General features: G+C 34.4%; 1 protein-coding gene and 1 long non-coding RNA gene across 16 annotated transcripts in view; both read left to right on the forward strand.

The window, feature by feature from the left end:
* On the forward strand, positions 1–27,614 carry LOC140635532 (uncharacterized). The gene is made up of 2 exons (XR_012032849.1): positions 1–14,863; positions 20,437–27,614. It is a non-coding gene; the product is annotated as an uncharacterized lncRNA (long non-coding RNA).
* Positions 1–27,756, forward strand: part of QKI (QKI, KH domain containing RNA binding) — a 166,979-nt gene that overhangs the window by 71,561 nt on the left and 67,662 nt on the right. The gene's annotated exons all lie outside the window — the stretch shown is intronic.

The raw sequence follows: 27,756 nt of genomic DNA on the forward strand, positions 1-27,756 counted from the left end.
TCTGTACCTTTTTTTTTTTTTCTTTAACAGCATGTTACTGAGATTACTTAGGATATTTTGAGACAGTCCTTTTAATAACTTTATATATTTAGTTGTGTGTATATACCATAAATTATTCCAACATTCCCTTATTAATGGATATTTAGATTGATTGTGGGGTTTTTTTTTTTTAAGATTTATTTATTTATTTTAGAGGAGAGCAAGTGAACACACAAGTATGAGTTGTGGGAAGGGGAAGAGGAAGAGGGAAAGAGAATTCTCAAGCACACTCCCTACTGAGCAAAGAACTGGATGGACATGGGGCTCTGTCACATGATCTGAGATCATGACTTGAACTGAAATCAAGAGGTGGCCACTTAACCAACTGAGCCACCCAAGCAGCCCTGCTTCTAGGCTTTTGCTGTTACACATAGGGAGAGTACTGCATTGAATAGCTTTTATGTACATTTTTACATGGCCTTGGCAGTTTATCTTCAGGATAGAATTCTAGAAGTGTTATCACATTATGTATTTTGCTAGCTAGTGCGGAACTTCTCTCTCTCCAGGAGTTAATAATGTTCTCATTTTGCATTACCACCAATAATGTATGAGAGTTCCAGTTTCCCAGTAGATTCACCAGCAGTCTTAAACTTCTATATTTTATACAGGAGATTGAACATCTGTTAAAGGCACTTTTAAAGAAGGTATTCTATAAATAATTTGTGTGTATGTATGTGTATGTAAAAGGTCATTGCTTATATAAGCAATGCAACCATCTATGGTTTCCCACAGTCGTTTTTTTTTTTTTTTTGCAATATATTAAGTTCCCATTCAATCCATTTATAAATAATTATTAGACATAGTTGAAATAGTATAACTGGTTTTTAGGTACATTATAATTGTAATAAACTTCTGTTTGTGCCTAAGAAATTAATTACTATTTAAAATGTTTTCAAGAGGAAACATGCTGTGATTTTCTGAGAGTTTACATGGCCTTTCTCACCTAGGGTTCCTCTTCTGAACCACAGAACATAGAAATTCTTCAGTTTTACTTAAAGTGACTCATAACAAGTATCATTATACAGTGTGTAGGAGAGAAGTTAATTACATATAATTTATGCCTTGGGCCAGGCATTAAGACTTGATACACTCATGGAATCCTTATTTGGGAAAGGCTATTTATTCCCTGTGAAGAATGGTTCTTTTCTCTCTATTTTATATCCCTGCCTTACTCCATACCTGCCTCACCCACCCCTCTTATTGATACCTTTGACTTCATGCATTAGAAAGTAGGAACTTTTACAGATTCTCTTATAAATCTTGTGAATTTGGTTTGGGAGAATGATTATGAAAATTACAATGTGTAATCTGGCTTGGAAGGAACCTTATTAAAGGCATGAAGTCCAACCACCTTTGTGATATTTAATTCTGTGATACTTAATTCCTATATTGCAAATGGTTATTACTCAATTTTTGTTACCTCCCTTCATAGTTCTTTTTTTTTTTTTTAAGATTTTATTTATTTATTCATGGGAGACAGAGAGAGAGAGAGGCAGAGGCAGAGACACAGGCAGAGGGAGAAGCAGGCTCCATGCACGGAGCCTGATGTGGGACTCGATTCTTTGACTCCGGGATCACGCCCTAAGCGTGAAATCAGACGCTCAACCTCTGAGCCACCCAGGCGTCCCACTTCATAGTTAATTTAATGCCTTCTCAGGCAGCAGATATTTTTCAGTGCTTATGATTTTTGTCCTCAAGGAGCTTTCATCCATTGGAGACTGATGTATTGACAGTGAATTAATATACAATGTAGTAAATGCTCCACTAGATGCTATACATTGTGCTGTGGGAAGTCAAGGAAGTCAAGGAAGTATATAAGAGTTCTGTTGTAGGGTGAAGGTTTTAGGAAAAGCTAGAGAGAATTGGACTACAGCAGGAATTTACAAAGCAGTTGAGAGGAGTGGTATTCTAGATACGAGTAGGGTCAACCTGTGTATGTTGTCATGCCAATAGTTGGCCTATTGCAGTGGAAGTTGTAAGATATGGCTGGGAAGGCAGTGTCAATATTGGAGACATGGCTGAGATCTGAGGATATAGGGAATTGAATACTATATATATATATTTTTTTTTTTTGGAAAGCAGTGCAGTGGCACTCATGTTTTTAAGGTAAGCAGTTATATGTGTGGTTTTTTTTTTTTAAGATTTTATTTACTCATTCATGAGAGATACAGAGAGAGGCAGAGACCTATGCTGAGGGAGAAGCAGGCTCCCTGCTGGGAGCCCGATGGTGGGGTGGGGGGACTTCATTCCTAGAACCCAGGAATCATGACCTGAGCCAAAGGCAGATGCTCAACCACTGAGCCACCCAGGTGTCCCTATGTTAATTGTTCTAAAAAAGCTATCTGGGCATTAGTAGAAGGGATAGGTGGAAAGGAGAAGAGTCTTAAGGCCAAAATCAAATGACCAAGTTTGTTAGAAAGTTCTTCCTTGTGTTGAGATAAAATCAGTATCTTTGAAACTTAGATCCTGTTATCTTAATTCTACTTTGAATTCAAAACAAATATAATCTCTTAAACCTTGGAGCCTTTGACATAATGAGGTCGTGGTACTTAGGTCTTAAAAGTCTCCTATTGTAGCTATAAACTAATTCCCAAGTAACTGTAGTCTTTTCTTTTTTTATTTAATGTTATGAGATTTGGACTTGAATTCAACCTCAAAATGATGGATAGGTTTCTTTTTAAAGAGAAAAGAAGGCTTGCCTTTCTGAAGAGTTAAATTAGTGCTTTTCAAATAATCTGCTGTAAAAGACGATTACAGAACAATTCTAATCCATTGTAGACCAGTCCTTTTGTAAACTATAATGAAATTATCAGATACATAGAATATGAAAAAGACAAATTCAATCCTGTTTAAAACTTTTTATATCAACAGAAAGAATTATCCAGTTGGAATGCTGTAAAAGTTTCTAAACACACTTGATTTCTGTACTTCCAGACAGCGCTGATTTAAATACCAGCTTTTGACAATATCTGCTGGTTTACAGAACTGTAAACTAGCTCCATGGTGTTCTCTCCCTCTCTACTTTGTTCTCACATTCTTAGTTTTGCTGTGTGTGTTTTTGGAAAAATTCATTTTACAATATTGACTTTTTAGTTTTGTTTCTGATTATATGTTTATTAGGAACTCAAGCAGCTTAGCCTTATTTTAAGATAGAAAAGTATAAAACAATGCAATAAGAATTAGATGTTTATCTCAGATTGGATAGTATCTCAAGATACTATTACAGAATAGAGCCACTGTTTTGCCTGCATTAATTGTTAAGAAAGATTGGGAGGATTTGAAATAAAAATTCTATTTATTTAAGGTATAGTTATTAAAATTGGTGAGGCACTCTTTGAGGAATAAAAAGATGGATCCAGTGAGAATAAACCTTTGTTTTCATTAGTAAAGGAACACATTAAGTAACCTGTAAAACTTAAGCTAATTACTTGCCATAGATCTGATACCAAGATGAGTTAATTGTCCGTGTCTAATGAAATGAGATATGAGTTTCAGTGAAAAGGGAGCGTCCGTTTTATCACTAGATGCTGTTAATGAGCCTTTTAAAATTAAGTCTTGATTGGATTGCAGTCAGTTTAGTTAAGGAATATTTGAGCACCTTGTAGTTGTGTGTAACAGGCTTTCTTCTCAGAGGGTTCGGTGTGTTGACAGAATCAGTGGTGGAACATTGCTATGTGTATATCATTTATGCTGCATCGCTTGACTATCTTTTTCAAAATCCTTTATGACAACTTGATTGGAAATTTTTTTCTGTCATATTAACAGCAAATTATTAGGCAGTTTCGTAAGCCCAGTGAGCCATCCTGTTCTGTCCTACTAGTTTTATTTTTCTAACTCAAGTTATGAGTGATAATGATTCACAGAAATTATACTGTTATTCCTTTGATTTTAAAACATGTTAACTTTTATGTATATTGTTAACTCTTTGCTTTTAAAGACAAATCTGATTGTTTTGTAGGTTTTTTTGTTCTGGCTTTTTGGTTCTTTTGGTCATTGTCATATGAGGTCAGTATCACAGCCTGTGGGTCCAAGAAATTAAAACTAGATCCAGATTATTGAAGTGACTTTTGTTTTGTGAATTCTTTGTTACTTAGAAGAGATTAAATAAAATTATAGCAGGTAAGCATGTTTTATAAAGGTGATTATAAGTTTTTTTAACTTATCATTTCATATTGAAATGTGTTTTTAAGAATCTGATGTGAAGAAAGTTTTGTATAATTTCATCTTTGTAACTGATAAGATTAATTTCTGACAAGTAACTTATGTTCACTTAAGTTATGAGATTATGCAATAAGAAATAAGTGGGTAATTGGAAGTATCCTTATACTTTAACATGTGTAATATGATCAGGCTGCTGCATCAAAGTGTTTTAAGACATTTAAAATTTGAAAGAGGTTACAACATTAAAAGCAGTCACAAGTAGTTAAAAGCAAATATATAAGCTTATCTATTGTAAAATTACTTTTTCCTTAATTATGAAAGCCTTTCATATTTAGTACAGAAAATATTAGACAATTAAAAAAATCATAATGCTTTCCATTTGGAGGCAAGTATTACATTTATATGTTGATGCATATTTTGAGACCATACATTTTTGTAAACTGATACATTTTATGTAAGAATATTCTGTTTGTGCCCATAAAAACTCATGTACATATTAAAAACTGTTTTTACTGTGAAAATGTTGTGAAGAACATCTGCACATATTATTAGGATAAATTTATAGAAGTGTAATTGGTTGGTTGGAAATGTATTACTAAAATTGCCTTTTAAAGCTGCTATTTGAAATTATAGGCACTCTCAACAGGAAGTGAAAATGTTTGTATCCTATATCTTCTCTAAAGTTGGGATACCACTTTTTTAGGGGGACAAAAATACACTCTATTGATTTGCATATTTTTGGTTGGTGAGGTTAAGTCTGTTAATATATATCTATTTGGACTTTAGTGTTCACTTTTGTATTGCCTGTCATTGCTACCACCCCAAACCACTATTTTGTGTTTTCTATTAGTTATCACTTTGAAAAAATACAGATTTATAACTATAGAGTTATGAGTGGTACAATGAATGCTATATACCCCTCACCTAGATTTGCCAGATTTATTAACATTTTGTATATCTTTGTGCACTTGTTTGTTCTTTTCCTGTGTTTATATATGTATATGTAGACATATTTACATACATACATACAAACAGTTAGTGCTCATTTTCTAATTATGTATTTGTGAATTTGCCTACTTGCTAAGATTTATTAGTAATTTCAAAATTAATACTCATGGCACTTTCAACAATTATTCATGGACATGCTCAGAACAGCAAAAAAAAATTCGTGAGTCATCCAAAGCTCTTGTTTGAGAAGTCCAGTAAGGCAACATGTCTTCTCATTTTAGCTTTAATGCTGTGAAAAAGTGTTCTTTTCACTGTCTGCCTAGGGCTTTGTTTTTTGCATAGTTGCTTTTTTGGTGTTAAAAATGACCCCAAAACAAATTACTGTCTAGTGTTTCTAAGCACAAGAAGACTGTGACATGTGTTAGAAAACACACGTATTAGTCTTGCTTCAGGAATGTGTTACAGTATTGTTGGCTGTGAGATCAATGTTAATGAATTAACAGTATATATTAAATAAGGTGTCTTTTAAACATGAACACAAACATAAACACACATAAAACCAGATTAAATACCCATTGATTGATGAAAATGTGACCAGAGGCTCACAGTAGCATAATCCTATATTTCCTTAGGAGCAATAATTCATTATTCTCTAATTCATTGTTCACAGGACTTTTATAGAATATAACTACCCCGAATAATGAGAATTGACATGTGCGTGCGCATGCATGTGTGTGTATAAATAATTATTACCTTTTTATTTGCTAAATCATTATTTGAGAGTTAAGTTGCAGACACTCTGACTCTTCATCCTTATCTTAGAGTGCAGTTCCTTAGAATAAGAACATCTCTTTACATCATCAAGGGTCTCTTTTTTCACATCTAGCAGACTTAATACTGCTACAATACTGTATTCTTTGATAGACATTCTAAACTCAAATTTGTCCAATTTTCCGTCCATTTAAATCCTTTCTGTCTCAGAAACGAGTTTGGATCACACGTGACACTTGTATCTCTAGATCTCTAATTTGAAACAGCTACTCAGCCTTTCATTCTCTTTCATGATTTGGGTTTATTTCATTGTTTTCTCATGGTTAGATTCAGGACATGCATTTTGGGCAAGAGTGCTTTAAGAAAATGATGCTGTGGGATACCTGTGTGGCTCAGCAGTTGAGCATCTCCCTTTAGCTCAGGGTGTGATCCTGGGTCTGGGGATCAAGTCAACGTGGGACTTGATCAATGTGATCTCACATTGACTTGATCCCCAGTATTCTCCCTTAGTCTCTGCCTCTCTGTCTCTCATGAATAAATAAAATCTTAAAAAAAAAAAAAAGTGGTACTGTGTCCTCAGCATACCACATTAGTTATACAACGTTAGTTTGCACCGTTTGATGATATTAACATTGATCATTTGGTTAAAATGATGTCCGTCTTATTTTTTTCACTGTAAAGGTACTTTTCCTCCTTTTAAATTAATAGCTAATCTAAGGGTAATCGTTTAGAACTTTGTAAATGCCCTGTTCTCAATAAGATTTTGCCTAATAGTTGTAGCATTGGTTAATGAATCTTGCCCATATCCATTATTATAATAGTGTTTGCAAAATTGTTATTTTCTGTCATTTGCTTTGTATTTATCAGTTGACATTCAACTGTAATGAAGGTATGCCTGTCATTTTTGATAGGTTAAGAATTCTTTCTTTATTAATGTATGCTCCTCCCCCCACTCCTTGTTGGCTTTAGAGTTTATATTCTCTCTACTGGAATCTCCCTTGAATTCCAGTTTGCATCTTGACTGGTTTGGTGGAGATAGCTGTGAGTGGTAGATGTAATGCTCAGGTTAATGGTGGTGGTGGAGGTGCTAGTGGTTTTAAGGCTGCAACACACTTGAGCAGTTGCTAGATTTAGCTACTGCTATCCATCCATAGTCATGTAAATTAACCCGTTTAATCCTCAAACAGTTCCGTAAGGTAGCTACTGATTTTATTCTAATTTTATCATTGAGGAAATGGTGGGTAGGGAACTCAACCTTCTCTTAACCTGGCTAGTGAGTTGCTTCGCAGGATTTGAACACAGGCTGGTTTGAGTGCATACATTTGATTACTACATTGTGCTTTTCCTGGAAAACCTTCTGATTTCCTTATGTCCCCTGTTCCTACCTGTATCCCTCTAGTAACCAGAGTGATTTTTTTAAAACAGTCTACAGTATATGTTTTTGTATTAAGAGTTGGATCTTTACTGTGGCTAACAGACCCACCATGATCTTGTCCTAGCTGCCTTCCAGGCTTCTTTTCTGTTTGTAGCTGCTGTGACTGAGCATCCGTCTTTCCATTCTGTGAAACATGCTAATGCCCTAATTGTAGAGTTTTGTCTTGCTACACCCTTTGCCTGGAATATGCTTTCCCCAAAGCTGTGTAAACCCATTCTCATCCCCGTTTCATTTCAGATTGCGTTCAATTTCACTTTTTCAGAGAGACCTTCCGTAACCACTCTGCTCAAATAAGACAAACTTGGATGCCCCTCCATTGTCCTTTTATCCTTTTGCCTCCTACATTTTTCTTCATATCCATCACCACTCTTGAGATGTTTTATGTTTATTATTTTTATCCCCCCTCCTTGGGAATTGTTTTTGGTGTTCTTTGAGAGAAGAATGCTGTTTGGTTCACTTTGTTCACCATCTTGTCCTCAGTGGTAGAGATGTTAAATATCTGCATGTAGTTGATACTAAGGAAATACATGTTGAAGGAAGGAATGTTTTGCCTTTTAATTTTGCTTATAATGATTTTGCATAATGAAGTTTTCACTTGGATAGTCTAGCTATATTTTATTGTTGGTTTGTGGATTTTGTCTTTAGGGTGAGGATTAGAGGTTTTTATATTTCCCAGTAGTTCATATAGGTATTTGCTGTTTTCTATAGTTGTTATGGTTTTATTTAGTCAATAAAATCTTATATTCTGTTATAACTTCATTTTATAGGATAAAATTGGGAATTCCATTCTTCCTCCATTATTTTTTTCAATTACTTTTCTTTATAAAACAATTTTAATAACTTAAGCAATTTTATTTACTTTTGATAATTGCATAGTTTATTTTTTGCTGTATGAAAAATGTGAAATTTAAATTTTTTAGAATTCTTAATTCACTAGCAAATCCTTTAAAATTTTTTTAAGGAATATTTTTGTGCAATGATTTAAATTTTTGAGGGATTGACTCCTAGGGTGTACAGGTCAGAATTTGCCCAATTAGTTGTATTCTGTCCAGATATGTTATTTATCACCAAATGATCTAATAAAAACAGGAATAAATAATAGTTGTTGTAAACAATCTATAGTGTTTCTAACCCATATTATCTTCGTATTTTGACACTAAGTTTTTTTTTTGTTTGTTTTTTGGTTAGCTTCCTAGAAGGGTGATGCTAAGTTCTGGTTTGCTTATGGGAGTTTCAGCTATATTTATTGTATAGGTCTAATTATTGATAATATCTCCTTTCATTTTCAAAGTGTCCTAGTTCAGATAACAAATTGCATAGCCACCCTTAGAGTTGGGCATTGTTTTTGTGTTTCGCTTTTTTTTTTCTTTTTTTTTTTTTTTGTGTTCAGCTTTTTCTACAAAACATTAATGTTGTTAAATCTGCTTTTGTACTACTTGTCATGAGATTTATTGTTATGGAATGATACTGTGGCCTTATGAAATTTTTATTATAAAATTAAAATGTTGCTTTTAATATGACTTTCAAAGTGCTTCTTTTAGAATAAGAACTAAGTTCTGTATGCTTGAACAAAAATTACAGTAAAATGTGTGTATCTGAGGGCCATTCTGCCCTCTGGTACTTGATGCCTTCCTTGCTTGGTTATAGGTTTTGATTCATGTTCATTATTGGTTTGCTCTTACCAACAGCCATGGTAAAAAAAAAAAAAAAAAAAAAATACATGAGAGACATCCTCATTTCTTTCTACCCCAGATCAGCCATTAACAGATTTGTGCATTTGGGCAGCTCAGTCTTTCAGATTTCCCAGCACTGCTGGCTGAGGCAGAGCTGTCCTTCTATGCCCAGGCTTCTGCAGTCTCCTCTTTACTGTTCTTATTCCCACATTATTTGCACAACATCTTATTTTTCTGTAAAGTGAGTTGTTTTGCTACTAATGTCTTGTTAGTATATGTCCATGTGCATATAGTAGTGTAAGGTTGTAGTACTCTATGTCAGGAAGTAAAGTTTATCCTCGTCCAGTGCCAAGCAGTTAATGCCCTATTTCTGTTATCTGATTTACCTTGAATTACTTTAAACTTTTTTTACCTGATTGTTTTAACTGTGTAGATAATTCATACAGTAAGTACAGTCTCACCTATATCAAGTTTTAGAATTCCCCTTGTGTATAGGGCCCTTTTCTTTTGTTGCTATAACATAGACTAAGGTTTTTTAGTCAGGGCTGTCTTAAGTATTTGATCCGATCTTTTTATAAATCTTAAAACTCCAGCAGGAACATGATTGTTAGAAGCATCTCATGTCACAGATGTGATGTTTTAGAAGTTAAGGTTTTTAAAAATGTAGTCTGTATTGTGGGTTATAATTTTCAGAAGAAAGGAATGAAGTCACCATGAAGAACAGTACATGAGTTTATGTTTAGAGTATTATATACTTGTAGATCTAACTGGTAGAAGAATTTAAAATAAAGAACATTTTATATAGGGAAGCCTGGGTGGCTCAGTTGGTGAAGCATCTCCCTTTGGCTCAGGTCATGATCTCAGGGTCCTGGGAGGGAGCCCCGAGTAGGGCTCCCTGCTCAGCAGGTAGTCTGTTTCTCCCTCTCTGTCTGCCCTTCCCACCCCCCCGCTCATGTGTCCGTGCTCTCTCTCTCTCTCTCTCTGTCTCTCTCTCTCTCTCAAATGAATAAAAATCTTTAAGAAAAAAACCATTTTACATATTTAACATGATGGCAGAAATCTGTTGGCAGGAAGTAACTTTGTTGTCCTGTTCAGATCTCCTAGATAGAGACTTCTTCAAAATGGAATATTCTGTTGTAGTCAAGGTTGAGGTGTGAGTACATACCCCAGAATGATCTTTCGTGTCCTCTATCACTATCAGTTAGAATATACCAAATGGGTCTCTCTGATTGAGTGCAGGATGCTTGTCATCCCTCACCTCCCACATCCCCACCTGAGCCCTGAGCCCCAGGCTTGTTTAAGTAGAACTTTCTTTAATGTATACCCAAAAGTATATTGTCATTTTTCATTAAGTTAGTCTAACTTATTTAATTAAAATTGAATAAAGAAAACTTGAGTAGCCACAGCCCTTTGTTTTGGGACAACAGAACAGACCATTCTCATCAGTACACAAAATTATAGTGGACATTGTTGGCCTAGGCAGAGATTAGGGGACAAATAATTTGTTTTTAACTTTGTACTTTGAAATAATTTTAAATTTACAGAGTTGCAAAAATAATACAAAATTACCATGTACCTGTCACCTCATTCACCTTTTTTAACATTTACTACTTTAGAGCTCTTGGGCCTTTCCGTTTTGTGTCAGCCATTCCTGTCTTCTTCTTTCTCCCTTTCTCTCTGCCTCTTCTCTTCCTCTCTCCCTCCTTTCCTCTTGGTATTTGTCTTAGAAGTTAGAGAATTGCCTAGCCTTTCTTTGCATTTTCCAGACCTTGGTTTTTTTTGTGGGAAAATAATTTTTTATAATTAAAAATACTTAAGATGATTATAGATGTTTGACAGGCTTATACATTTATCTGTTAGCATATACAAACCTGATTCTAAGAGTGTTCATTTTGGGTTTTTTTGGTCTTTCCATTGCCATTGATACATATTTAGTTCTATTTATTCAGATAATCCCTGGTCTCACTGCTTTTTCCCTTGCTGAAAAATTATTTAAACTCATTGTGAGAAGTATTAAAAATATCCAGGAATGTATTGATGACCAGTCTCTTAACTTTTATCAGTATTCACCTAGGTATCTGATTTATTTTGGACCAATTTGCACTAGGTGGATAGGCAAGTGGTAAATGAAATCTAGTCTGGAATATAGCAAGTGAATTATAGTAGCAGTAAAGCTGACTCATAATTTTTGATGAATAATGGTATGATTGTTTCTTCATCGATGGAAAGATAAATGAAAAAGAACACTTCATTAAGGTGGCAAAGAAAACCAAGAACCATTGGACCATTGGTTCAGGGTTTGATGAAATTGTGAAGCAGTAGTAGTGGCATCACCATACTGCAACATGTGGCCTCTTTCACCAGCAGCACCAGCAGTGTACATTTAACCTGACACAGCAAATAATAAAATGAAGTCCATTATCTCCTTTGTCAATGTTATTTTCCCATAATGATGTCAGTCCCATCTTCTCACCTTCTAAAAAGTCAAGCCATACTGCCCCTATGTGCATTTATTACATACCTTTATCCACCTAGAATATTCTTCCACCTTTCTTTTTTTTTTTTTTTTAAATTTTATTTATTTATGATAGTCACAGAGAGAGAGAGAGAGAGAGAGGCAGAGACACAGGCAGAGGGAGAAGCAGGCTCCATGCACCGGGAGCCTGACGTGGGATTCGATCCTGGGTCTCCAGGATCGCGCCCTGGGCCAAAGGCAGGCGCCAAACCGCTGCGCCACCCAGGGATCCCTTCTTCCACCTTTCAAAATTTACTTAATAATTTAGAAGTATTTTAATTCCCTGTTCTGGCCAGATAAGAAACTTGAGTTGTCTTGTATTCCCAGGGAGCCTAATACCGTAGTAGAGATGAAGACCAAGTATAAATGAACTAGGCAATTTTAGATAGTGTTAAGTGTCATGAAGAGAATAACATCAGGTGATACAGTAAGTGTGATCATGTGAAGTGCTTTCAGTGAGGGTGGCCAGGGAAGGGCTGTGTGAAGAGGTGACATGTAACTTCTGGCAAAAGGGCTGACATGTGAAGGCCTGAGACAATGTTTTTGGGTATAATGAGAGCCCGATGCAAAGGCACTCACATTGGAATGAGATTACACTGTCTGAGGAACAGCAAGGCCAGGTTGGTGAGAGGAGATGAGGTTGGAGAGATGGTGTCTGTCCAGATCCTTCCAAGTAAACATTGGAAAGAGTTGGGATTTTATCGGAAGCAGTTGGAAGTTACTGGACAATTTTAAGCAGAGTGGCGTGATCTGATATATTTTGAAAAAGAGTAGTTTCAAAGCAATTAGAGAATTGGTTGTAAAGGTTGTAAATGTCTAGGGAGGTGGGTAAGAGTTGAAGCAAGGGGATTCATGAGTAGGTTCTTGGCAATTGTTGAGATGGGAGACAATGGTGGCATGGACTGGGAATATTCTTCTAGGTTCATTTTAATTCAGTGTTCTCAGATGGCTTCAGCCTTCCCCAGTCTTCCTTTTCTCAACTGCAGTGTCTATTCTCTAAAGATACAGTGTAATATTTAATTTGTATTACTCCCATTTCCTTACCTAGGCAGCATTCTCCAAAAATAATGATTTTATTTATATTTCTGATTTCCTCAATGAAGTGTGGACATAATTGTGCCCATTTAAGAATTCATTCTTCTGGGAACCCTGGGTGGCGCAGCAGTTTAGCGCCTGCCTTTGGCCCAGGGCGTGATCCTGGAGACCTGGGATCGAATCCCACGTCGGGCTCCTGGTGCATGGAGCCTGCTTCTCCCTCTGCCTATGTCTCTGCCTCTCTCTCTCTCTCTCTCTCTGACTATCATAAATAAATACAAAATTAAAAAAAATTACATTCTTCTTACAACAGAATTTTAGTCACTGCTTTCTTGAATTTCCCAAAATATAGAAGTTCAAATAGATAATGCAGAAGAATTACTTGAAATTTACTTAAAGATTAATGATTGACATATGACTTAAAATTCACAGAAGAGGGGAAAGAAAAAAAGAAAAAGCCTACAAGTACTTTATAAGTTAGTTGAAGAGGATTTGAGGTTAGGAAATGAAACTAAAATTTAAGACATGAAAGTAACATAAATTGCCAGGGTGGAGATACTATGTTTTCAAAGAACATCAGTGGCCTTACTCATTTTTCAAGTCACACCCATAGACATATTTAAAAGTTTTTGATCTTCTTGAAGTGCAAGTATTTTTATCCACTCCCCTCCTCCAGAATATACACGATTCTTACCCACATTAACATCTGCATATAGCTTATAATGTAAACTCATAGAGAAAGATAAAAAATTTTTCTCAAATGGTTGGAATACTTATTACTATTACTGTTGTAATATTTTATATTTTGTTAATAATAGGTGTCATTTAATAGAAAGTTTTAAATTGTGTATTTTTAAAAAGTTTAAAGCAAATTACTTGACAAGTTTTGAAGTAACCCTCAGTAGACCATGTGAATTAGGATGTGTTCTTTCCTTTGGTCACTTACCATGTTTCCCCACTCAGCACAAGCACATACACATGACCTGGGTTTTACTGAGAGAGATTTATTCCAAGGATGTGTTTTAAATGTTTTCGACATTTAAAAAAACCCAAAGCATTTGAGACAGAAACTTCTTTTTTTTTTTAGACAATAGTTGTTTAATGAGCTGCTTGTATATACAAGAGAAGAGAATGGGCTTGATTACTCACAATCTGATGTTTGAAAAAGTATTTTTCCGAATCTTATACATTTGCATATCTAATTGCCGTGTAATCAAAACTAAGTGAACTGTAGCTGCTTGAAACTCTGAAATGAAAAGCAATCATCTGTATGGGGAGGAGGGGGATCCCACTTACATGCAAGCTAGCCTGAATATTGGCATTATAGTCTTCTTGTGTTTAATTATAGGTGTCTGACTGAGCAGTAAATGTATGCTTGTATAATAAAGAAGTGAATGTGACCCTGAAACACCAGCTTGGCTTTTTGGTAACAGTGCATTGGCTTTGAGAGAAGTTTGCATCTATTGTGTATTTTGGTGATAAGGGATTGTGCCATAATGGCTGTTAATTACCTGCTTTGTTTGATATGGAAAGTAGTAGTTCCACATTTTTCTTCTTACCAGTGGCAGCACTCAATTAAAATGTGTATTAAGCAGCTATAATGCCCTTCTTTATCTGTTGGGAAGACAGGATGTAAAGAAAAGTAACTCTTTTCCAGCTCTTTCTTGGCAGCCTTGTTTTTAGGTAAATCCCTTGAGAATAGCAAATTGTTTACCCCAAGATGTGCCCTCTATACTTCCATAGACTTTAACATTGTATTTTATTATTTTTGCTGCCTCAGAAAAGTGTTATTGAAAGAGAGATTATATTCTTAATATTCTAAAATGTCATTTGGAAGTTTTGTAGCTACTGACTACCTGAGGATTTCAGACCATTTAAAGCTCCTTTTACGTTTTAACTCCTTTCAATTTCTCAGTCTAACACATTGAAAACTCTGCTTTTTTTTTAAGTTTTCTTATTGTCAAATAAGTAAATCACCTGTTTGTTTATTTGGTAAAAATTGACCTTCCTAACTTGGGTCTTCAATCTCTAATTTGTTTTGTTTTTGTTTTTTTAAAGATTTATTTATTTATTTATTCAGAGACAGACAGAGAGAGAGAGAGAGAGAGAGAGGCAGAGACACAGGCAGAGGGAGAAGCAGGCTCCATGTAGGGACTCGATCCCGGATCTCCAGAATCACACCCTGGGCTGGAGGCGGTCCTAAACCACTGCACGACGGGGCTACCCGAATCTCTGTAATTTGAATATAATTAATAACCACTAAGGTCTGCTGTAAAGAGATTGCAGGTAATATATGTAGAGGATATAAAAGCATACATATATCCTGTATGCCGTTAGATGTTGCTCTACTACGTGCCAGTTCTTTTACTGTTTGTCTCTCCAATATTTTTCTTTAAAAAAAAGTATTTATAAATATAGTAAATTGCAATATGCATGTTTTTCTGTGCTCTGCCTGCTGTCATGCACTCTCAGCCAATGAATGCCAGTATAGCGGATCACACATTTCTCAGTGAGCATAGTGCATCATACTCTAATACTATCAGCCACTTGAGTGTTTTACATTGTATGGAGTTTAATCTGCTCTGATCTCTCTGCCACTTGTTTTTTGTCCTTGAAATTGGTTTTGACCTACAATGGCTGATAAAAGATGTGTAAATTACAGTTCTGGATAGTCTACTGAATGAGAAAATAAGAACTTTAATGAGAATTTTGAATTTTGGGTATTTTCAGGATAAAAAACTAACAGAGGCTAAGGGTCAGCAGGGATAAGTATGTGTCCTAGGAGAATTGAATTGACCAAGAATAGCTGGAAGAAACAGAATTTGGAAAATACTGAATCATTAATATTAGTCAAAATGGGAGAAGTAGAAATACATTTACAGTGTTTTAATAAATACAGTGTAAAAATTAAATTTAAAAACAATGAATGTACTGTGCTATCACAGCCTATATAGAATTTAGGGTTCTGAGAAGATTTATTGTATGTGTGTATATACACATATATATATATAATATGCAGGTACATATATATGTATACATATGTATATATGTTTATTGTGTGTGTGTATATAGCTTGATGTGTTAAAGATTTTTATTTTTTATTTATTCAAGAGAAGCAGAGAGAGTGTGAGTGAGGGAGGAACAGAGGGAGAAAGAGAAGCAGATTCCTAGCTGAGCTGGGATTCCCAACTGGGGAGTGGATCCTAGGACCCTAAAATCATAACCTGAGCAGCTCAACTGACTGAGCCATGCAGGCACCCCTAAGCTTCTTAAAATTTTAAAGAAAACAATTTTCTGTCATTCCTGAAATATTTATATTGTTTACTGTTAAGGTATGGAAGTAGGGTAGAGATGATTGATACATAAAAATTTCTTAAGTTTCACTTTGGAAATACATGGGTTAAATAGGAATTATTTAATAGAAATCTAATCTTGTGCATTTTTTGGAGACCCTCAGTAAATACTTCTGCAACTTGCTAAGCATACATATATAAATCTAAAGTTGCTTTTTGATAATTTAAACTCTGAGAGAGCAGGTTCGGCCTAGGACTGACCAATGTTATGATAAAGATTCAGGGTTGGACATTATAAAATATTAAGCACTTGATGAAACTATAACTATGATTTCTTTAAGAATTCCTGAAATTTTTGCCTTCTTACAGTTTTTCTGCTTAAAAAAGAACACCGTATTTTGAATCTAATAGAAAAATAATGATTATTTAGGGTGAACTTGAAATATATATATTGTTGTCATTTTAAATGTAATTTATACATGAGCTCACTAATTTTCCCTTTCCTTTTCAAAAGCTTAATATTTCTGAATCCAAACATTTACTCTAAAGCTTCATTTGGAAAACACTGCTCATCTCTCTCTACCCTCTGAAAATCCTTTTGCCTAATTATTTTAGAAAAAAGTTTTGCATTTTAATAAACTTTATTAATTGAGATCAAGTTATCAGAGAGATGTCAACTTTTTCTTGTGAGGTTTCCCAATTTAAGTGACATTTTTGTTGTGGTATAATGCATGTTTTTGAAATGTTATTTTATAAAAGTAAGTAATTGGGGGATCAGTTGGTAAAATCTGAGTAATTAAGAATTTTATGGTTAAAAAATATTTCTAAATTTTGTGAAGGACATCTATGGCCACAGGATATTTCATTGTATAAATGAAGAAGAGTACCCTTTTAAATCACATGCTTTGTGATCTCTAAAAGAACTGAATGAGTCTTCTGCTTTAGTCCTTATCTACAACTGTGTGTTTTTGGTTCACAAGGAAAAATTCACACACATTAGCCAACACTAGCACTGGACAGTATAAATCTGAAAATATAGTACTGAAAGAATTAAAATTATTATGAAATAGAAAATGAATTCAACAGTAGAAATGAACAGCTCCTGTTAATAACTGGAATATAAGACATTAAGGGGAAGCATTGAGCATTCCTGAGTATTTGTGATGTGCCAGGCAATGTGCATATTCCAGAGAGTTCTCAATCTGAAAAACACTGTAATCAAACACAAAGTATGTTAAGTGCTAGAATGGAGATACAGATTAGTATGGGATCAATGGGGTATAAAACAACTAACTTCATTTTTATATATTGTTAAAGACTTAGAAAGGATTTGAAAAGTCCAAATAGGATCTAAAACATGGATTAAGCAGTTCTGGAATGATTAAGGGCAAGATGGACAGGAAATTGACTCAGCATGAGTAATGGGAATTGGAGCCAATTTCACAGAACTAAACTGGGCTTTGGGGTGGGCTGTATCATGTGTGAATAGAGGCTAAGTGCTGTGACTGCCACCTAGGAAATATTTCTAGTGGCAAGAGGAAAGAGAGAGTATTGTTAATATAACCAGGGCCAAGCTGTCTGCTGTTTTTGGATACTGGATTATCACTACCCCTCTGAAAGAAAGAGCTTTGAAGTAAGAACTTCAGGCCTCCTGCTTCCAGTAATGGATAAATAGATTCCTGTCAGACTGACTCACCTGCAGAAAGCCACTCTAGAATACATATATAATAGAAAGCTACCCCTTGTATTATACAAGGCTACTCCAAGGCACTAGGGAATGAATACAAGCAGAGTTTACAGGAGGGAAGATTATATTGTGCCTGACTTTTTTTTAACCTGGGGTCAAGCGCAGTATGTGGCACTAATTCTAATTTAGGGGAAATCCCTATTGTTGGGAAAGGGGAATCCAAGAAGGAAAAGAGACAGGAGAAGAAATCCCCAAATTCTTGCTGACCCCTGAATTAACTAACACATGTAGAACAGACTTAAAGGATCTCTGCTAAAGGTCTGAACTGAGACCAGAGTTAGCACCCAAGGAACAAAGTTTGCAGTTCTGAATAGAATTAAGACAGTTGCCTATTAAAATAAAAATAAATCTTCAAAAGAAGAACAAAACCTAGAATCAGCATATAGTTTAGAAGTAAACCTTGAAGATCGCATTTTCAAAAGACAGTCAACTGATCCCAGCCTCTAGATGTTGAAACTAACAAGACATGTATTTTAAAGTAGCTGCTACAATAATTCTCATAAAGTAAGACAAAATACAAAAAGAAAATATTTATTAGAGAAATAGAAACAATAAAGAACATCAAGTGGGAATTCTAGAACTGAAAAGAGTATCTAAAATAAAAAATTACTGAGTGGCTTTAACTGCTAAGAAAGGAATAGGCAGGTTTGAAGACTGAACAGAGCAATAGCAACTTGTAAATACCAGGGAGAGGAAAAAATTGACATAAGGCAAATAACATGTCAAAGGTCTATCTAACGTAATGTGTAATTGGAGTTCTGCAAAGAAGAGTGAGCAAATGAAACAAAAATAATTGAAGAGGCAATGGCAAAAGATCTTACAAATTTGTTGAAAGACATCGGTCTACAAATTCAAGATGCTTATCACACAGCAATTAGAATGAACACAAAGGAAGCAACAATGTAGCATGTTGGAGCTAAACTATTTGAAACCTTAAAGCAGCAAGATAAAAATTAAACATTACATACAGAGAGCAATGATACAGTTAACAGCTGACTTCATAGAAAGTGTAGAGCAGAAGAGAGTAAAATGTTTTTTAAATTCCAAAAGAAAAAAACTGTCAACTCCAAATTCTATAACCATTGAAAATATCTTCAACTGAAGATGAAAATAAAGCCATTTGAAATAAAAGATAACTAAGAGAATTTGTTACCAATAGACCTGCATAGTGGTAAAGATAGAGGAATTTTTCAAATTTAAGATAAACAAGAGCAGGTAGAAAGCTAGTTACTCAGAACTGAACACCAGGAATGGTAAAAAGACTTTTATATTGAGGAGGGAATGGGTCTTTTTAGTTTCTTTCTGATATACATAACTTTTTAAAAATTTATTTATTCATGAGAGACACAGAGAAAGAGCGAGGCAGAGACACAGGCAGAGGGAGAAGCAGGCTCCGTGCAGGGAGCGACATGGAACTCGATCCTGGATCTCCAGGATTATGCCCTGGACTGAAGGTGGCGCTAAAATGCTGAGCCACTAGGGCTGCCCTACACATAAATATTTAAAGGAAAAAATAGCATCATCCTATGGAATTTTACACTTATGTATGTGTAAACATGGACCTAACATGGTGGTAACAAATTTCAGCATATTGTGTGAAGTTATAAAATGTTAATCATAAGTTGACCTTGAGAAGTTAAAGATTTATATTATAGCCCTCACAGCCGCCACTGAAAATATAATGCAAATGAGGACAGATAAAAATACCCTGAGGAAAACGAAAGTGGAATTTTAAAAATATATTGAAATAGTGTATTTTTAAAAATTGGGAAGGGAAGCAGAGGAACAAAAACAGAGGCTACAAATAGAAAGCTAATAATAAAGTTGGTAGATGATCCAAACCTAATTTTATCAATAATTTCATTAAATACCAGCAAAGAAACACCCCTATAAAAATGCAAAGGTTGTCAAAATGGGTTGAAAAAAACTAAGACATAGCTATGAAGTATATAGCTATTCTAAACTATTCAGTTTCTGAAGAAGAAAAAAACACTGAATAGTAAAATAGAAGTAGATTGAAAGTAAACAGGTGGAAAAAGATACAGCAAGAGGAGGTGCGTCTTGGTAGTTCAGTAGATTGAGCATCCAACTCTTGGATGTAGCTTGTGTCCTGATCTCATGGCTCCTGGGATTGAACCCCATGTCAGGCTCCCCCCACTCAGCAGGAATCTGCTTGGACATTCTCTTCCCCCTATTCTTGTGCATGTGTGCTCATTTTCTTTCTCAAATAAATGAATCTTTTAAAAAGTATAGCAAGAAAACAGTAAGCAGAAGGTTAAAGTGACTATATTATAATATCAGATAAAATAGATTTCAAGAGAAAGACTCATATTTTCATAATGATAAAATTCAATTTTATCAGAAAGCCCTAAAAGTAATCATAAATGTTTATTGCTTATTTACTTACTACAGTGCCACTTACTATATAAAACAAGCTCTGAACATTAGTATTAACCACCTTGATCTTAATGGTGTTTATAAAACATTACAGCTGACAACTGATTGAACATCATGCATTCATCAGTATAAAATATTTGCTAGACCACAAGGTAGAATGTTTGAAATTCTGCAGAGGATAAGCTCTCACCGAAATGGAATTATTCTCAAATATTTGGAAATTGAACAACACACTTCTGTATAGGCCATTGCTTAAGAGATGTCACAAGAAAAATTAGAAGGTATTTTTAACTAAAATGGCAGTGAAAATAGAACATAAAATTTGTGAGATGATGCTAAAGCAGTGTTTATGGGGAATTTATATCTATAAATGTTAATATTTTAAAGAACCTAAATCAGTTATCTAATTTTCTTCTTCATAGGGGACATCATTATGGATCCTACAGACATTAAGAAGCTTCTAGGGGAATATTCTGAGCAACTATAAGCCAATAAATTTGACAACTTAGATGAAAAAGCTTTGGAAGATACGGTGTTACAGTGAAGTAACAGAAAACTCGAATAGCCTATAATGATTAAAAAAGCTGAATTTGTAGTAAAAACTACTACCCCACAAAAATAGGTGAAGTTTTTAAGAAACAGTGTGAATCTATGAAGTCTTTCATGAGAGATATGAGAAGGAAATACTTTGTTTTACTTCAGTTACCATAAATTAGTAATCAGCATTGCCATGGCACCACCAGGAAAAGAAGGGTCAGTTCCTCATAGATGTAGAAATTGCTGATAAAATTTTAGCAAATTTAATACAGTGATATACAAAAAGGATAGTACATCACTATCAAATGGGATATACCTTGGCAATGCAAGGTTAGGATGACATCTAAGAATTTAGATGATATATCAATAGAATAAAGGTTAAAAAGTATATGATTATTTCAAGAGATGCATAAAGAAGTATTGGACAAAATTTTATGATAAAATCTACCAAACTTAAAATTAAGGGAACTTCCTCAATTTGATAAAGGCCAATACTATTGGTGAGATAGGTGAAAATGAAAATATCTATAGCAATGTCATACTCTGCAGTAACAGACTCTGTGCATTTCTCCTAAGATAGTGACTGAGCCGAGGGTGTTTGCTTTCTCCATTTCTACTCCAGGTGGTACTAAACTTCTTAGCAAGTGTAATAAACCAAAAAGGAAATTAAAAAATGGTATGCATATTGGGAAGAAGAAGTAAGTAATACTATTAGCAGATTTCCTGATTGCTTATATAGAAAGTTCGAAGTCATTTTTAAGATTAGTCTAACAAGAGATCATGGTCTTAAATTTATATAAACCAAATAGCATAGGTTGAAAATGCATGTAAAGTAAAACTTATCAGAACTAAAAGGAGAAGAATTCATATCCACAGCCATAATTTTAATGTAATTCTAAGTAACTGTTAAAACAAGCAGATAAAAAGTAAGAATGTAGAGGATCTGAACAACACAACTAGCAGATTTGACTTAATCAACAACGAAAAAAGAACATTGTACCCAACAGTGGCATAATTCATTCTTTTAAAATGTATGTGAAATTGTTTGCCAAATTGTGTGCTGGCCAATAAAGAAAGAAAGCCTCAGCAAAGTTCAGAAGTCTGAAATAATTTATCGTGCTCTTTAATCACAATGGAATTGAGCTGGAAATCACCTAGAAATTAAAGATTAGATGCTGGCCATAAATGAGATGTGCATTGTAACTTAAGGATCCGGAAAGAGCAGTAAAGTAGATGAAAGTGAAGGAAAAGAAGAACAAAATTTAATATAGTAAAGGTGCTGAAAGTTGATGGTTCACAAAAGTAAAAAGCTATTTCTTTGAAAATTCACTTAAATAAGGATAAAACAGATTAGAAAAAAAGGCAGAACTAATTTGATGTCATTAAATGCAGCACTGTTATGTACCACCAAGGTGACAAAAACAACCAAATAAATTGACAGGAAGTTCGTTATTCACGTAAAATTTGTATTTATATAGAGACTTACTTATTCTGTCTTTTCATTATATTATGTGATATGTGTTAAAAGGAAAATATCAGTGAAATCAGTTAATTTCTAATAACTTCCCAGATAGTTCTATTACCATTTTCCTACCATATATTTTATTCATGTTTTATTCATGTTTTTCCTACCAGTTTTATTCATGTTTTTCCTACCATATATACTCTAACCAGGAAAGTTGGTGTAGCTTTTTTTTTTTTAAAGGAGTGCTTTATTAGTCCCTACGTTCTTTTTTTGCCCAAGGCATTGCAAGTTTAATACGTATCTTTGTTAAGAAAGGTAAAGGATCTGAAATTTTTATCTTCCTTATAAGCTAACAGAATAACTTACCACCACAGTTTTAAGGATGTTGGTGGAAGACCTGAGACTTCCCAGATCAGAGAGCAATGTACATGTGTCAATTAGTTACTGGGGCTCAGGGAATCAGTGCAAATATGCTGATACTCTTGAGTCAGTGGACTGCATTGCTGAAGAGGAACCAGGGCCAACGTCCCAGCTCTTGTGGACAAGCAGCAGACAATACAGTTTCCTACCTCAGGGGAGTAAGCAATAATATGTAGTCTCCTTGAGCTGTTTAGTTAGTTGCCTAGGTGGCTGACTACAGAAGCTGCTCAGTTAGATGAGATAAACCAGCCTCGCATTCTGGCACACCTGTGAGAACATGCAGTAATGCTCAAGGCTTGTTGCAGACTGCCAGTCCAAAAGTAGTTAGGCAGGGACAGCTCTGTACTGCTGCTGCCTAGCATTTACAGTATTAGTAAGACACTTCAAAGATGTTAAAATATTTTTAAGGAAATACCTGATAATAGATGACATACTATAAGTAAATACTAAGAATGGAAATGAAAACCAAATAAGAACTACTGGAGATATTTTTTTAAATCATGGAAAATGCAGTGAATAACCTCAAAGCTAGAAATTTGAAAACTTCTGTAACTTTAATTCCATATTTTACAGATGCTAGTTTCTGAATCAATTTTTATAGTCAAAATCTAACAAGGAATGCTTTTTTTTTCTTACTAGAGAATAATAAAACTGTGTGGAACTGAATTAAGAATTTTTTGAGGTGTTAAAACTGATCAGTGGGACAGTTCTAAAAGGAAAGTCTAAAACAAAATGGAGGGGTGCCTTGAGTGCATTTGATTACTATCATTTGATTAATTGTTTATATTACTGAGGAGCAGCAGGTAAGCCAGTGGAATTAGAACTATTTTTAATGTAATGTGTATATGTATATTGTAGAAAGAAGGGGCAGACATAGAGGAAGAGCAAATGAAGTGTGGGAGGAATAGCCTTTCAATAAGTGATGTTAGGATAATTGAGTTTGCATATTGTAAAAAAATTCCAAATGAATTAAACACCTAAAATTGAAGAGAAAAAACTTAACCAATGAAAGAAATTTGTAGGAGAATATATTTGTGACTTTAGAGTAAGGAAGGATTGCTGACTAGAAAACTCATAAAGGAAGGACAATAGATATGTCTACTTTGAAAAAATAATCTTGTTCTGTGAAAGACACTGTAAGCTGTTAGAAAACAAGGCACACCAAGGGTTTATATTTAGAACATATAAAGAATTCATTCAAAAACAAAAAGAAGACCATAGATCCAATAGAATGAATACATGAAAAAGTGCTTTACTTTATTAATACTCAGGGGAATGCACATCATAATGACAGTAATGTACTACTTGACACCCGTTTTGTTGTCAAAATAAAAATACTACCTAGGTCTGACATATGGAGAAACATAATTCCCATGCAATGAAATCGAGAGTATAAATTGGTACAGCAACCTTAGAGAGCAGTTGGCAGTGTCCATTGATTGTGGGAGTTTTTATTTATTTTTATTAAAGATCTTGTCTATGAAAATTGCACTATTTATCAGTTCCTTAAGAAACTCTTGATATATCCAGAAGATAGATAAGAGAATGTTCACTACAGCATTGTTTATAATAATAAACTGTTGGGAACAGCATAAATAGCCATTAATGGGGAGATAGAAATTCTGGTCTCTTCATGCAGTGGAATGTTATGTGGTGATGAAAAGGAATACATTTGATCAAATACACTTGATTCAGTATATACTAAGTCTTGAAATTGTGATGTTCAAAAAAGGGCCCAATTTTTAATTATTATTCTAGATACTCTTCAGTGTTTAAAAATATTAATGTATTCATTATACATAGAATAATTTGAAAAGGGAACATTATCCCAAGGTGATACGGTGACACAGCATTCTGTTTGTGAGATAGAGTTTCAAGAGATATTATGTCTAATTTATTAAACTATCAGGAGGCACTTTAAATATTGAATACTTTTTTTTTTTGGAGAGCATAGGTAGTTACTGTTTTCTACTTAAAGTACAAAATTAGTCTAGCAGTTGATTGTTCATAAGTAACCAAAACTTTTCACTTTTCACTTTTTACCTTTCTCAAATTTGTCACCTCATTACAATAATATGTTCATTTATATAGGGTATTATTTTCAAATGCTGTCTTTTCATGATTATATTGTAAGTACAGTTGTATTCTGGGATGTTAGTGTAAAAATGAGGTTAATATCTTTCTGTGGTTTATTAATATCTTAAGAGTACAGGCTATTTGTAGAAATTTAAAAATATATATGCATACCCACAACATGCATAGTACACATGTGCATTCTACTCTGTTGTTAGCAACTTAATAATATGAAGGTCTTTTTGGATAAAATGGAGGATTTCTAAAAAATCCATCATAAAGTATTTGTTACATCTAGTTAAATTGGGGGTTTGTGGCCTTTTTCAATATGCCCTTAATACTTTGATGACATTTCATGAAGGCTTTTCATTTTCCCTGTCTTAACTACTCTCCTCCATGTTTACTGAATAAGGATTAATCCAATGTGTTTATTAAAGAAGTTATTTTTTTCATAACAAAATGAATACTTTTTTTCTTAGCAGTGTGGATTTGATGCAACTTATTTGACATTCTGGAATAGATTTTAATTTATTTAGCCTAAAAATACTCTTAAACATGAATACATTGGCAAGGTTAGGTTAGTCTCTTTCATCCATGCCATAATTACGGCTTTAGTGGCTTAATGGTATTCTTTTATTTTTATTTTATAACTTTTAGGTGAAACTTTAATGGTAAGTGTACAAGTCAGTGTTCAACCAAAGAAGTAGCAGCAGGATACACACGTGGGCTTATGAGGAACATTACGCAGTTGTGTCTTCTCCTATTTATGGTCATTCAGAACAGGCAGTAAAGAAGATCCAAAGGGAATAGAGTGCATTTGACAGTCAGAAAACTCCAAAGAGAAGGGAAGTATATAGACTCCTTGGTGTTGGAAGTATACTGACTTTAAAGAAGGACTTATCCCTGTTTTAGAGGTTCCAACTGAATAACTGTGGCCCACCCAGGATAATATCCCCCGTGAGTAAATTCAGCTGGTTAGGGACTTTATTACATCTACAAAATCTTTTTCACAGCAGCAACTAAATTAGCATTTGGTTGAATAGCTGGGAGAATGCTAAAAAAATGGCCATTGCCTCCTTTTTGTCTTCCAGCTTTTAGGAAGGAATATTTCTTATCGCTCATCCTCACTGGTAACACACAGAATAGAATTCTGGCAACTGGAGTTCAGCATAGCCCAATTGACACACACAAAAACTAATTTTTCTCCTTAAATAGTAGCTTCCTTTTGATTTTGATTTTGGATACTAAAGGATAATTTCACTGATGAACAAGAGATATAAATTTGGATATTATTAGAAGATATACAGCTACTTCTAGGAGGTTAAGATCAATTAGGAATCACGTGGTCCATTTTTGGTCTATATTCTATGTGTATATTAACAGATAGGTTTACTTGTTCCTACCCACCTAGTTCTTTATTTTCCTCCCTTGCATCAGTTTCCATGTTTAGTTATATACATACTTTTTACATTTAATATGAAGAAAAGTGGGTATTCACAGGGTTTTTATGTGAGCAAGATTCCAATTTATTACAATTCAAGAAATCTAAGAGAGATCTTATTCTCGTCTTACGTGAGAAAGAACTATAGCAGCTGACTAGGGAAATATCATTTTCCGTTTTCCCGGAAAATGACAGGTCACATCAATTGAAAACTAGTTAATTTGTTTCTTGATTGTTTTATCCAATAGACATTTTTAAAAAATTTCCTTTGTGGCCAGGAATATGCTAAGTTCTAAAGATACAGTTAAATTTAAGATAACAGGGCCTGCCCTTTTATAGGCAAACTGGACAGGTACAGATTTTAATTAGAAGAAGCTCAGTTAAACAAGGTTAGATGATACTGGTTTTCCTTAGTTCTTAGTTTTGTTCCAGTTGTGGGTATAACTTAGAGGAGGCCACAGACTTTAAAGTTTTGAGGTTTCCTAGGTAAGTTTATCAGAATTACTACAAACCATTTGAATATTTTAAGGAAGAGAGTGTTTTGTACTTTACCGGGAGAAGGTCTTTATTCTGGTTATTGATATTAAAGGATAGTTTATTGATGGGCAAAGGTTGTATATGTAGATAAATTCTTTGCTGTTTATGGGCTGCAGATTTTGATGATTAGGGTTCCATTTATTGTGTAATAGTTTCTACTAACTGCTTAAAATAAAATAAATTATTCTTTCAGCATTTAGAATAAAAAGCCCTGTTTTTCAAAATTAATTTGATTTATAAGTTCTCTCCCCCCACCCCCACCCCTCACCCCTAATAGAAGGTCAATTTTTTATTTGGCAAGAAGACCTGGCATGGTAAGCCTAGGAAGGCCACAACTTTATAGCTCTCCCAAATACAGTAAGTGTTCACAGAGGCTTGCTTTTTTTTTTTTTTTTCCCCTTTGGAAATATTTTATTTGTTTGTTTGAGAGAGAGAGCACATGCACTTGTGAGCAGGAGAAGGGGTTAGGGAGAAAGAATCTCAAATGACTCCACCCTGTGTGCAGAGGCCCAGGTGCGGCTTGATCTCAGGACCCTGAGATCATTATGTGAGCTGAAATCAAGAGTTGGATGCTCAACCAACTGAGCCACTTAGGCGACCCTGAGGCTTACATTTCTTATGGCTGTGTGAATTTACTTGTTTAATTAGTTTTTAATCCTTTCTTTAAAGAGTAGCATGGAAGTAGTCTCCAGGTTTTTTTTTACTAGGAAGATGTATTCTTAAACTTTCTACTCTTTAGAGAGCTAAGCTAGAGTTAGTGTATGGAGTTAGGGTCATCAAACATGGTATTTTCTCTTATTTCATTAAATTAACATCTGAGTGTGAAGAATATCCTAAGAAATAAATGGGGCAAGAATCCTTATCTTTTTAAAAAATATTTATTTAAATTAAGTTTGCCAACATATAGCATAACACCCAGTGCTCATCACATCACATGCCTCCCTTATACCCGTCACCTATTCCCCTTTCTGCAACCCTTTTTTTTGTTTCCCAGAGTTAGGAGTCTTATGGTTTGTCCTACTCTGATTTTTCCCCAGTTTCCCTCCTTTCCCTTATAGTCCCTGTCACTATTTCTTATATTCTACATACAAGTAAAACCATATGATAATTGTCTTTCACCAAAGAAACCTAATATTAAGTAGAATCTTAACTAATCCATACTGGAAATGAAGAGATGAGATCTGTATACTTAAAGAGTTGTCTTATAAAAATATATCGTTAGTAAGAATCAGATGACTAGGACTGTTAGAGAAGTTCAAAACGAAAGAG

The sequence above is a fragment of the Canis lupus genome, chromosome 1 (genome assembly GCF_048164855.1).
Source record: "Canis lupus baileyi chromosome 1, mCanLup2.hap1, whole genome shotgun sequence".
Classification (NCBI taxonomy): domain Eukaryota; kingdom Metazoa; phylum Chordata; class Mammalia; order Carnivora; family Canidae; genus Canis; species Canis lupus.